Raw genomic sequence first — 13280 nt, 5'->3', positions numbered from 1 at the left:
TCTGATAAGCTATAGCCTACTTGAAGGCAGAGACCCTGACTTTGTGGCATCATTCTCAGATACATTAACTTACACAGTGTGGTTTCAACAAATCTTTGCAGTATAATGAATGACAAAAAGGGAAATTCTTCTTTTAAGCCAAGTAGCTAAACCCATAGCCTAGATCCTTTCTGTTAATACAGTTCTTTAAATACCTGCAATTTGGTATCCTTTTACATTACAGTATTTGGGGACAGATTGATAGTGGGGTATGGGCTTGGAGATTAATCAGCATATTAGCCTTATTTCATTTCTCTCATTAATCTATTAGTCCCTTCATAATGCTCAAATCAGAAACACACAAGAAGGGGAAATACACCAGCATATCTGGATGAAAAACAAAGAAGAGAGAGGCCTTGAGCGTCAAATACTATGGGTGTGAATCTTAGGTAATCCAAGGCATAAAGGGGGACTTTGCATTCAAGGATGGACAAGGCAAAATTTTGTTTAAAATGTACCGAGTCATAGGGATTGGAATGAGGGCACAGTGGAAATGAAACAGACCTTTGTCTGAAGGAACCTGTATCACTTAAGTTGCTTTTGGTTGCAAGCAGAAATTCAACTCAAGGGAATTAGTAACTAAATAAATTGTTAGCTCATGTGCCTGAAAAAATTTCCAGCTGTGAGTGGTTTTCAAGTAAAGATTGACCTGGCAACGCAACAATGACACTGAAAATATGTTTTTGTTCTTTTCCCTTGATTTCCACTTTGTTTTCTGAATTTCACTTTGCTCTTAAGTTGGTTTTCTTTGTGGTTGCAAAAAGGCTGCCAGTAGCTTTTAGGTCTGTTAAGTATCCTTGGTCACATCACATTCAGAGACAGGAAGAGGGGAGGGAGTGGGGCTGGGAAGGAAGAGAAGTCTTCCAGGTACCTAATGAATTTTTCTATTTCATTTTAATTGTGAAAATATATACTACATGGTCAAAAGGGAATTGTTTCTTTGTTAATCAGTACCCCTATCTCTCCACAGAACTGAGGAAAGGGAGGGTGTGGGTGTGGGAGTAAACTGACTGTTTCCTACATCAGCATTTGTTTTACAATAAACACCTATGTTTGTGGCTCTACATATTGTGCATCAACACCAACAGAAGCTTTTCCTCCCTCAAGGTGGGAAACAAGAATGCATGTGTGACAGGGTTTAATCAGTCAGTGATGAAGAGTAGAGATTCCTTTTTACTATTTCCAAGAGTGGGATTTGCACTTTTAATTAAGAAATAGCATATCAGTTGAGATGTGTAATCTTAACAGATTAATATTAACAGAAATAATGGCAGTTGTTCATTCTAAAACAGATGGTTTAACATGCTTTGACTCATCATTTGTTTCCATTGCTTTTGCCGTTAGATGAGAACATTTAGGGGACAGTCATCATCCAGTAAGGACCATCTCACGTTGCAGTGGGACTAAAACAAGTGGGCTTAGTGTGCCATGTTACATGAACTGTTTTTGATTCTCATAATACATGTTTCCCTAACTATGGTTTATTTTACCAATAAAGTAGAACAAAATTACTTTCTTCTTACTAGATATTTTCCACCTCACAACAAAATGCAAACAAAAATATGTAAAGGAGTAATATTTTTGAAGAAAAATATTTCATAGGATAAAACATGAAATAATATTTAAAGTTGTAAACTGATGAGTCAAGGACATCATTTCAATAAGTCAAATTATAATACAAAATATTTGTCATGTGTTTAAAATATGGTACACTGTTATAAAATTTTAAAGCTAAAGGATTCCTGAACTTGTAGAATTTTGGATCTGTACAGGATCTTAGAAATCTAGTTCAAATCCACCCACATACAAAGGAAAGATTCAAGAACCTGAATGTTTAAGGTTCAAATGACTTGCCTACAGCCACACTGCGAATCAGTGCAGAAGACTGGAGTGTCCATTTCCAGACTAGAAAAACCCACTGCTCCTTCTACTGTTGACATACATGAAATATTAAATCACCCATACAGGACAACTGGATACTAGCAAAAGACAGGTTATATATTTTATTTTGAGAAAAAAATGAAAGCTAAATTATTCTATCACTCATTAAGGATACACCTAAAGTCATATACTCCATCTAGATACAAATCTACTGATTACGATTCTGCTAAAGTAGGAATAAAAAAAAAAACACTAAGTAAGGAAAAAGTACAGGAGTGAGAAAGAGGAGGAAAATGAATCACAAAGCCAATCTTATATTGGATTCAGTGAGACTAATTTCATTCATTAAAATTGCTACTGCATTTATTTTTAACATAGTCATGTAACCTACAGGAGTAATGTTAAAATTAGATACAGTTTGCCACACTTCTACAGAGAGAGAAAAAACAGTATTAAGAAATAGTAATTATAAAGACCATAAAATATACCATTGATGATGATGCATTTGATTAATAGAGAAAAGAAGAAAAATGGCTTATGCATGTGCAGAGATAGCATTGCTCATATATTTGAAGCACTTAAGTTGTTCTGTTGAAGTTAAAAAACACAAGGACTTAGTTCTGCATGCAGAGTACAATTTAATACAGTTTATAACTGAATGGGAGTGGTTTTAAATGAGAATTATTTTCTTGTCTTCTCTTATTAAGGAAATCAAAACAACAGTTGATTTTGCTGACAGTGGCTTCTGCAGTGTGATTGCTTCTCGGGTGGGAGAGAATAGAACATCAACCTTCATTTTAAGAACTTGAGTTGGTGCCTAGAAATGTTTGTAATCGCGCTTGCAAAATGCAGCAGCATCAGCAGGTTGGAAAATTACTGGTCAGTCAACAAGCACTTACCGAATCCCAGGATGTGTTCAGAAGAGTACTGAGTGGGATATAAAACAGAATGGCAGTTTTTCCCCCCTACTGCGGACTCCAGGGGGAGAAGGGATATTGGAGAATAGTATCAATTGACATGGAAGGAAGAGTAATTAAGTGCTTTAATTAATAAATGTGGTCCAATCAGTGCAATTACATATCAGAAGGGAGAGAGACCATCTTGAATAAGAGTAGCCCGAAGGCAAATGAAAGAGAGAATAAAATCTCAGAATCTTTAAACATAGAAAATGCTTTGCTTGATCACATTCAATTATGAGATGTCATCTGCTTCTTGAGGCTGTCCATGCCACCGTTCTACTCTGGCTGACTCTAGGAAAATCTCACTTAGCACTTAGCTGAAATCTACCCCTCTGTAATTTCCGTCTCTCTACCCATCTTCACGCCCCAGCTGCTCCAGCCCTTCCATGAGGCAGAATTTCAATGCAAGTAATAATACTACCACCCAGTATTCTCTACTTACCCTATCAATTATGGAAAAGGTATCATTCTAGTATTCATCATTTCATGGTCTATAATTTGTCAAAATCCTCTTAATTGTATTATCCAAAAACGACACAATACTCCAAATGAGTATCGGCTAGCGAGAATACACAAGAAAAAATTTTCCTTGATCTGGATGGTATATTACTATAATTGCAAAAATAAGAGTATATTAGCTTTATTAGTACCTATATCACTCTATCAGCTTATATTGAGCTTTAGGGAGTTTTATTTGAGCTCTCCCATGAACCTTAGTCAAGCAAATTCTATAAGAACTTAAATATCTATATCTATATATCATATATATAGATATATATATGGATGCATTTAACTTGAATATAAATTTTATAGGTATTGCTGTTAAATGTCCCTTGTCAATTTTTGACTCATTCTTCTAGCTTGACAAGATATGACTCATAACCTGATCATCCATAACATTAGCTTTTTCTCCCAGATTTATTTTAACCACAGATTTGATAAATAGATTTCTGAGTTTTCAAGGGACTCATGCAATAATACTACATCATGGAGTTGCTGTGGGAATACAAGTGAGATGATGTAAGGAAAATACTTATCATGGTATTTAAAAAATAGATATTCAATAAATGTTACATCTTTTCCTTTCTTCAAAATAAATATTTGAAAAGGACAGAATGCCCTTCAGGATAAAACTGATCTCTTTATTGAAACCCTTGGTGTTAACCTGCTATAGTTTTCCCTAATTACACTAACACTCAGCTTCCATTTTTCGTCTTGGACACAAAAGTGAAATTGTAGACCTTGTCAATTATACATTGGTAAAATCTATTATTGATTTGGAATACGTAGGACAGATAGAATGTATATGAAGAATCAAGAAGAATGGAAGGAAATAAAGTCAGGTCAGCTCTCCACAGGATTATGAACAAAAACCTAGACATAAGAATAGAGTAAGTTGATTCAAACAATTAAGGGATGGATACATGTTCGTGCGAGGTAGAAAACTCCTGGTAATTAGGGCTCAGTTCCAAGCACAAAAGAAGACTGAAATTGACAGAGGGAGCAATGGTAGCCATTGGCTGATCTTATGTCTAAGGCAGGAAGTGAAGAGGAAAACATCAAAGAGTCTGCACAGGGTAATAATGTTAGACAGATAAATAAGAGAAGACTGTCCTGGAGATAAGCTATGGTAATAATGGAGGCCACAAGTGATGAAGTTAAAATAACAGTAATGATAATGGAATGAAAATTCACTCTGAATTCAAATGAAGACAAAAATAAATTGAAAGAGAATTCTGAAGATCATGCAGTTAGAAATGCATAAACAGGAATGGGAAAACATTTGAGAAGTATGACAGAATAAACTAAATTTAGTTTTGATTAATTCTCAAAATATGGACCCAGGGCTTGTAGCATCAGTATCTGAGAACTTGTTAGAAAAGCAAATTTTCAGGCTCCACCCCAGATCTACTGAATTTACCAGTACTAGTTTGTTGGTAAATGTTAAGCTCTTCAGAAAAAATGGGGTGAGGGTGTGCAGGGGGGAAGCTCTGATTTGTAGCATTTGGGGATTTCTGATTTCTCTAGTATATATACGCTCAACATAGCCAATTTCAAGCCACAGGGGACATGGAGTTGGTAAGAGATACACAGAATCAGCTCTCTAGACCCCATACTAGAGTACACCAGCAAACACTATTCCCAGTGAATCTGTAACATGCATCAAAATCTCCCACTTGTCAAAACACAACTGAGCCACGTCACCAGGGTTCCTAATTTCTTAGGTCTAGGGTGGGGCCTAAATACTGCATTTCTAGTAAGTTTCCCGGTGATGCTGATACTGATGGTCTAAGGACCACACTTTGAGAATCACTGCTCTAACAGTCCCTTGGGCCACCTTCTGTAGGAATTCAATTGGCTTACAGAGAGGGTCTTAACTACTAAAGTCCCGTGGAATCAAGTTTTGTCGACTACATCTGTTTGTGACCAAAATCTAAAAAGTTTGTTTCAGGAGTCAGCTTCCCTGAGTCTCAAGCAATAATTGACATAAGTTAAACACTTCCTTCTAGTGTTTCTAGTTTTCTAGCCAATTCTCTAGTTTTCCACTATTCTACAATCTCATGGTTTTCTTCTTGCTTCTCTAGTTATTTTTTTCAGTCGCTTTTTGTGGGTTTCTCCTCTACTGTTAGCTGAATGTTGGAGTGCCCCATAATTCTAGCCTTCCTTCTTTCCCCTTCTGAGGGCTAACTCCCCCTTCAGTGTTATATCATCCTCCCATCCAATGGTTTTAAGCACCATCTATATGTTGAAAATTCTTAATTCTCTTGCATAAACCTTTTCTCTAAACTTCACACTGGATGTCTCTCCTCTACCTGACGTTTACACTTAGTCATCTCATTCTTAGTATTACCTAAATAGAACTCACTTTTCACCTCCCCAAAGATATTTCCCCCCAAACCTTTCTTAGTTCAGTTAACAGACACCATATTCACTCTGCTGTTTAGACCCCAACCTCAGAGTCCATACCTAATCATGTTTTCTCACCAATCATATCCAATAAAACCTATCACCACCATTTTCAAAATAATTTCTTGATGTTATAGGTTTCACTCTATTCATAATCACCACCATAGGCTGAGCCATTATCATTCTCTCCTAGACAACTGCAACAGCCTCCTAATTCACCGCCATTCTTTCATTCTTGTTATCTCTATAATCCATTGCCACACATCAGCCACTAATCTGACTGAACTCCTCCAGTAGTACTGCAGTATCTCCTTAGCCTGGCCTGACAATATCTAACCCCTGCCCTTTCCTTCCCCCTCCTACACAACCCTATATCTCTTTACTCAATCAGGTTGTACTCACTCCCATCTGGGAGCCTTTTACTTCTTACTTCTGCCTGAAAAGCCCTTTCTTTAAAATTTCACATGGCGTGTTCTTTCTTGCTGTGAAGCTATCAACTGAAATGCCACCTTTGCATCAAGGCATTTTTTTCCCCCTAGTCCCTTTCTATCTCAACTTATCTCATTTTCTTCAAAGTTTAGCATGCAGCATGGTGGGTAACAGTATGGATTAGAAGATCAGACTGTTCAGATTTGACTAGCTCGCAGCTCCTTCTGTCTCTGACTTGGCAAGTCATGTGAATGTTTTGGACTTCAGTTTCCTCATCTGTAAAAATGTATAAGTAATAGTACCTACCACTTCGGTTTATTGTGAGGATTAAATGAGGTAATATACAAAGAAGCATTTAGCACAGGTCTGGCACATACAAAAGCTATGTAAGTGTTAGTTATTATTATCCAAAATTATCTTGTTTATGTATTTGCTTCCATATTTAATATCTCTGTCTATCTCATATAAAGTGCAAGCTTCAAAAGCAGCAGGCACTTTGACTATTGTGTTTACTAGAGCATCCTCAGCACCTGGAAGAGTGCCTGGTGTGAAGCAGATCCTCAATAAACATTTCTAGAATTAATCAGTAGACTCTCTGTGTTAAATACCACTTAGACTCCCCAAAGACAGTAGTACCCAATGACCTACATAGAAGGCAAATTAAAAATCCCATACCTGCAAATGAGATCTGTCTAGTAAATATTTGTTATGAAAACTGTCTTGAGACATATTACAAGCAACTGCCATAAATGACCTCACTTTAATCATCCTTTTGTTCAGAATGGCTTTCAAATCTTTGGCTTTGCATTTTGTGATTAACAGGAAACATCTGGCAAACCCCCCCTCCCCAAATCATAACTATTATTTATTGGCCATTGACAGTGTACTAAACACAAAGAAGCAAGGGTTTCAACAGGAAGACAGCAGGCATCTCTTTATTAACTTCTCAGCAAAGCTTGGCTAATAGGCACTTTTCTCCAAGTCATAGACATAAGTATTTGCTTGAAAGCACAACCATGAAATCTTCTTGGAATGCTGATGGGGAGTGTAGATCATGAGTGGTGATATACCCTTACATTTCTGACTCATTTCCCTTAAGCTGCCTCTCACTACACTCTGCTTTCCCACCTGAGCATCCCTACTCCCAGATTGGTATCAGACCTATCTGGAGGCCAAAGGTTCTTTCCTTAAAAATGGTTTACCTCACTACTGTATTATCCATGAAATATGGATATCCAACAATACTCCCTGGAAAATGCAGTAATACCTATTGCCAACTACAGGGTTGTTGAGCAGAAACAAACAAAATAGAATCTAAATAGAAATCAAATATCCTACTAAAAGGCTCTAAAAATTGGCTACAGGAGCTTTTCTGTTTTCTTCCCCTTTTTTGAGGGGGTAAGGGGGAAGGGGTGACCTCAAAGGTTTTAGAAAGTGAATTTGAAGGACTTAAAGGAAGCAAGGATTTCCAGTTTGCCATAGTTTCTTCTAGACTTTTGCCCTGCCTGTTCATATATTAAAGTAAATTTTCTGACCCCTACCTTCCACCAACATTATTTAAGTATCTTCAACATCACCGCCAAAAACATATAACAGCACTCACATGGGAGGGACAGTAAGTATACATTTCTTTGGGTCACTGTGTCACCTAGGAATAAAGCTAAAGCCTTTGGGAAATATTTATTTCTTATTCAGTCATTTACTTGTGATCACTAACTTTCCAGATTAGAAAAAAATGATTTGAAATGGCTCAAAATAGTAGGCATACAGAAAAAAAGATCACTGTTGATGCAGAAATTAATAATGTTAACAAAGTAAAAAGAAGCAAATTCAGCAAGTACCAAGACTAATATAGTTACTGAAATTGAACCATAAATTTAGTATGAACTCAACCTATAATTATTACCTAAAGATGAATACATGAAGTTACATAATTTCATTAAATGATAAAAAAAATCCAATGTTCAAAAGAGTAAGTTTTTTAAATGATTGTAAATTCTTTAAAAATTAATATACTGCCTGGATCTTTAACACGGGATTTAAACATAAAAGAGTATTTTTCAAGAAAGTGAGAATATACAGCTTGAAAGAATTCAGCCTTTTATATCCAAATTGTTCTTTCTAGTATTATCCATGTATGAGTTCAAAGGGACCAAATATTGCTCTATTACTTTAAATATGCACTTTCATACCCAGCTACCTACCCATAGAAATCATCCTTTTATTTTTAATCAAAAACTTTGACTATCAAATATTTGAAAATACTATAGCAAAAAGATATGGTTAACAAACTGATACACTGTTTTTGCTCCTCTTATTAAGTAAACAGAGATGTTAATTGACTTTAAGCAACAAGAATTATATTCTAACCTCTTCCCCCAGTTTTCTGTGTAATCTAATGGCATCCACATAATCTCTCTGGAATTGAACCTTATTCAGTGTGACAGCTGAAATAAATTGCAAAGTCTGTTTAAATAATAAAGTGATACTTAAATATTGAATATTATTGCTACCCCTTGTGAAGAAGCCAAGGCTAGAATTCTGAAAGCCCTAAACACATAAGGGTCAAAAGGCATTATAGACTCAATGTTGAAATAAAAATTCCTGGCAAATTAATCTTATTACCTTTCTTTAAAGCAAGGACAAATTTTTTAAAAAGTCTATTTCTTTGGAGAATTGCACAAATATGAATAGATAACAACTCTGTGAAATAATTCCTCTAAAATGAAGGAAAACTTTACTATCCAAACAAATCCTAAAGCATTTATTGTTTGATTCTTTAACCTTGGGCAAGTCACTTAACATCTCTATATTCCTTCTTCCTTATACATAAAATTAGTCCAATAATTTGATGTCACAAGACTGTCAGAAGAATTAAGTATGAAAACACTGGTACAGCACCTGCCACATCACAGTTCATGATGGATAGCCATCTAATCTCTTTCTCAACGGACTTTGTTAGCAAGCGTTACATATTCAGAAGGTGAGTATGTGTTCAAAAGCAGGTTTGGGGCTTTACTGCAGTTTTCAAAGACCAGGAATTGAAAAGAAGGTATGTTTATTTTGTGAGATAGTTAATTCATGTTATCCTAATTAGATGAAGAGTGGAGTTTTATTATGGTCTAAGTACAGTGGTGGTTGTCTCTAAAAGCACAGGCCAAAACAGAGATTAAAACTACTTTAAAAAATATAAACTATTTAATGCTTTAGTGATACCTTGCTACTTTCTAGAAACGCCATTTTGACTCATGAATTCCCCAACCTAGTTCGTTCAATTTTGTGGAGCAATGATCTTACAGCTTCTGGATCTCCATACAGTCCTGTTTCACTCCCCTTGATCCAGTATCTGCACACTGCCTTTATACTGAGCACATGTGATAATAGTATGTCTGCTCAAATTGTTTCCAATTCTCCTAGCCCTATTCTCCCTGGGTGACTCAAAATGACATGCATTTTATTTTATGAAACATTGTCAGCAAAGGCAGCTTTAGAACATAAACTATAAAATTATTTAAAGTAATTATTGTTGGTCTACATATATTTTTTCACATTTACTCTTAAGTCTATTCCATTGTTCTCTTAAAACTGACTTTCCCTGGTCATTGTCCTACTCAGTGCAAATTCCAGGAGACTGGGGGTCATCTGATGGCCCCAAGCTTCTGGTCCAGTGTGGATATGGAAGAAGAACATTCCTCTCTTGCAGGGAATGCAGAAATCCCTCTAAATCTAAAGCAGGATTTGGGGGCCAGTGGTTTGTCAATTACAAGAGCTCAATAAATGAGAGCTCAGAATATTTCAGTCATGGGACTGTAATTTGGAATCTTGGTCATAGCATAAGGATGAGGATGAATGATTGCTTAGATTTGTATAAGGCACTTCAGTCAGTAAGGCTGTCACAACAGGGTACAGAAGCTTTCAATACATATGGTTACAGGTAATTTTCATTTAATCCTCAAGGAAAACTTCTTGGGAGAAACAGTCACAGATATTCTCCATTTGGTTAAATTTCCTGGTACTGATATATTTCATTTCAGATTCACATTTAAAATGACATTTAAAAATAAAGTGACCAACCAAATATTTTCAGCACTAACACTGCCTTCTGAATTGCACAGTGGTATCTTAAGTTTTAAAGCTGTTTTTTTAATTTACATAAAGATCATTTAAGTGTTAATCACCTATAAATCCAAGATGCCTTATTTACTACTTATCAAAAATCTGTGATAGGGCCTATTCATACTTAGCTCCACGAAGTTGAGCTCACTGAATAAAAACATAATTTAGAGAACACTGCTAGAATTGCTTAAAAACCTAATGTATAGGTTCTGGAGATGAAAAGCAATATTGAAAAATTAACTGGAAGTAAAAGGTACGGTAGGACTCTATAGTAAAAGACTACAAAGTGGTGCTTCCCAGGGTTTTTCTTTTCCAAAGTTAGGTTTACTTCTCAATTCCTTAAGGAAAAAAAAAATCTAGATATGTATCTTCTGGCCTTCATTCTCTCCTCCTTTCCCACAATGCTAGCAGAACCTCTCCTGTTAAGATTACTGTTGATTTCTGAATTTCTGGCTCCACCAGAGACTTGTCAATACTTCTACGGGAGCTCTCTGGAGCATGTGCAGTGTGTCCACTGTGCTGTCGTGCTCCCCTTGCCGGGCTTCCACCAGGCCACCCATTCTAGTTCCTGAATTTCCTCTTACTCTGATGATTGTTCTTTCTCAGGTTCCTCTTCTCTCCTAGATGTGTTTTCTTAAGGCTCTGCCTTTGAACCTTTTATTTTCTCTTGCTTGTTAGTAATTTTGCTCTACAGGCATGGTTCTAGCCATCACCTCTTTACCGATGACTACCATATCTAGCTGTGATATCTCAAGAACTTGTATGTGTTGTTTGCTATAATCTCCACTTTATGTTAAGAATACCTTAAATATATTCAAAGTACCAGATGGATGTTTAGGTAGCATTTTAAATATATTAATTATACTAACTTCTACCCTAAAGTGACTGTTTTTCATCATATTTCCAATTTCCCCTAAAAATACTATCCTCCCAGGTATAAGTAAAACCCTCAAATATTTATCCTCTTTTGCCTCCGCTGTCACCATCATCTAATTTGTTTTCAATTTCTGGTCAATTTATATAGTCCACTTACAGTTTGTCCCATGTATAACTTTTTATTCTTATATCTTTTATCCAAATTCTGACTTCTGTATATAATGTTCAATAATCTCTTAACTGGCCCTGCCTATTCCTTTTTCTACTCAGCTGACACAGTTTCCAGATTAATTCCCAGGAAGCACAACTGTGATGATGTCACTTACCTACTCAAAACCCATAATGACTTGCCATCCTCCACTAAATTCCAAATCTAATTTTTTTTCACTTAGCAGTAAGGACTATAACCTTTGTTTCAATTGTGTATCCAACTTCTCCCTTTTCCATGCCCTCCAACTAGTTCTCAAATGAGGCAGTATCTCCTGGGAAGCACTTGGAAATATGTGGAGGCATTTTTGGTTATCAGAAAGACTGGACTGGGGGACGTGGTGGTTGTGCATCTAGTGTCCTAGATTCTGGGTTTTCTGGCATGTAGAACCCCACCACTGACTATTTCATACAACAAAAAATTGTCCAACCCAAAGTGAAAGAGGCTCCCATTAAGAAATAATACGGCTTAGACAGAATCAGTTACTCACTGTTTTCAATTTCTGTTATATACTTTTATATATCCTCTGCTTAGAGTGCCCTTCTCACACTTTCCCAAATGTCCAAATCTTGCTCATCCTTTAAGGCCTATAGAAAATGTCACTTTTCTGAGATCCCTCTTTGAATCCCTTAACTAACATGAATCTCTGCCTCCCATGGCATCTCATGTCTACTTCTCAAACACAACTTTGTTTCTGCCTGGATAATACATTTTCCCTTTTCACTGGAAATGTAATGGAAGTAAAACGCCATCTTTGTTTTCCTCCCTGACTAGATTATAGAGGCTGGCACCTGTCCTTTAACATGCTTAATACTACAGCACAATGTGCGTAAATGAGGGCTCCAGCACATACTTTCTGGTTTGAGAATAATTCTGAAATTCTTGCCTCTTGCATTTTGAATCACAATTACTTTTACCTACTTACTTTTAAATCATTATCTAATTTTTATCCAGCATCCCCACTAAAATTTAATGGCTATTGCTTCTATAACTTCTATACCATCTCAGATTTTCTTAAGATAAAAGCCCTCTTAGTTAAACCCAAACTTATTACTATGAACTGCTCCAGTGGGTATCCCATGAACCCTTACTCCCTGCTTCTGGCTTGCCCTAGTTTCAGGGATGCTCCTGGTAAGTGGTCACTAAATATTTGCTGAATGAAGAGATTCTTAGAGTGAGTGGGAGGGAGTGGCTGACCGTGTAATAAGGACAGGACACAGAACAATGATATTACAATAATAACGGAGTTTAATTTCTAGGCTTGGACAGCAACTGTGTTCATAGCTTTCTCAGGCACTGTCTCTCCACATGAATATCATAGCATAACAGGGGAGAGATTGATCCTAGGCTTACAGTTACCCTTTACTTTCTTGAAGATCAATCTGTCAATCATAATCAGCTTTTAAAAAATAACCTCATTTTAAACTTTTTATATTGTCTTACATGACTCGTGGTTTCCAAAATCTTGACTATTTTTTTTTTTTGCAATTCATGGAAGTGAAAAGAAATAAATGAGGTATAATTGTAAAAGTCTTGTCACAATTCTCATAGGCAAACCCTGGGATTCTTAAAGAATGATTACTTTAAATTGATTATTTGAGTCTTATATTGTTTTGTTGCAAACAAAACATTCATCATCATCTATAGAAGATGAAAGAAAACCTATCTGCTTCCTCAGAGTATGATATTTGGAAAATTAAATGCTTTCAATTCATAGATATGACAGCTCTTCAATCACAAAAACAACAAAAACATACAAATCAGGACATGTTTTTCCATTTGAAAGTGATAGCCCAATGCCTTTACTGAGGCATGTACTAAATACAGTAACACATCATAACTTAATCAGAACAAGCTGCTGTTAT

General features: G+C 36.1%; 1 protein-coding gene across 4 annotated transcripts in view; it reads right to left on the bottom strand.

Annotated features, from left to right (window-relative positions):
• CTNNA3 (catenin alpha 3) overlaps window positions 1-13280 on the bottom strand; it is a 1353918-nt gene that overhangs the window by 483709 nt on the left and 856929 nt on the right. The gene's annotated exons all lie outside the window — the stretch shown is intronic.

Source organism: Vicugna pacos, chromosome 11 (genome assembly GCF_048564905.1).
Source record: "Vicugna pacos chromosome 11, VicPac4, whole genome shotgun sequence".
Taxonomy (NCBI): domain Eukaryota; kingdom Metazoa; phylum Chordata; class Mammalia; order Artiodactyla; family Camelidae; genus Vicugna; species Vicugna pacos.
This window is presented reverse-complemented; position numbering and strand designations above follow the sequence as displayed.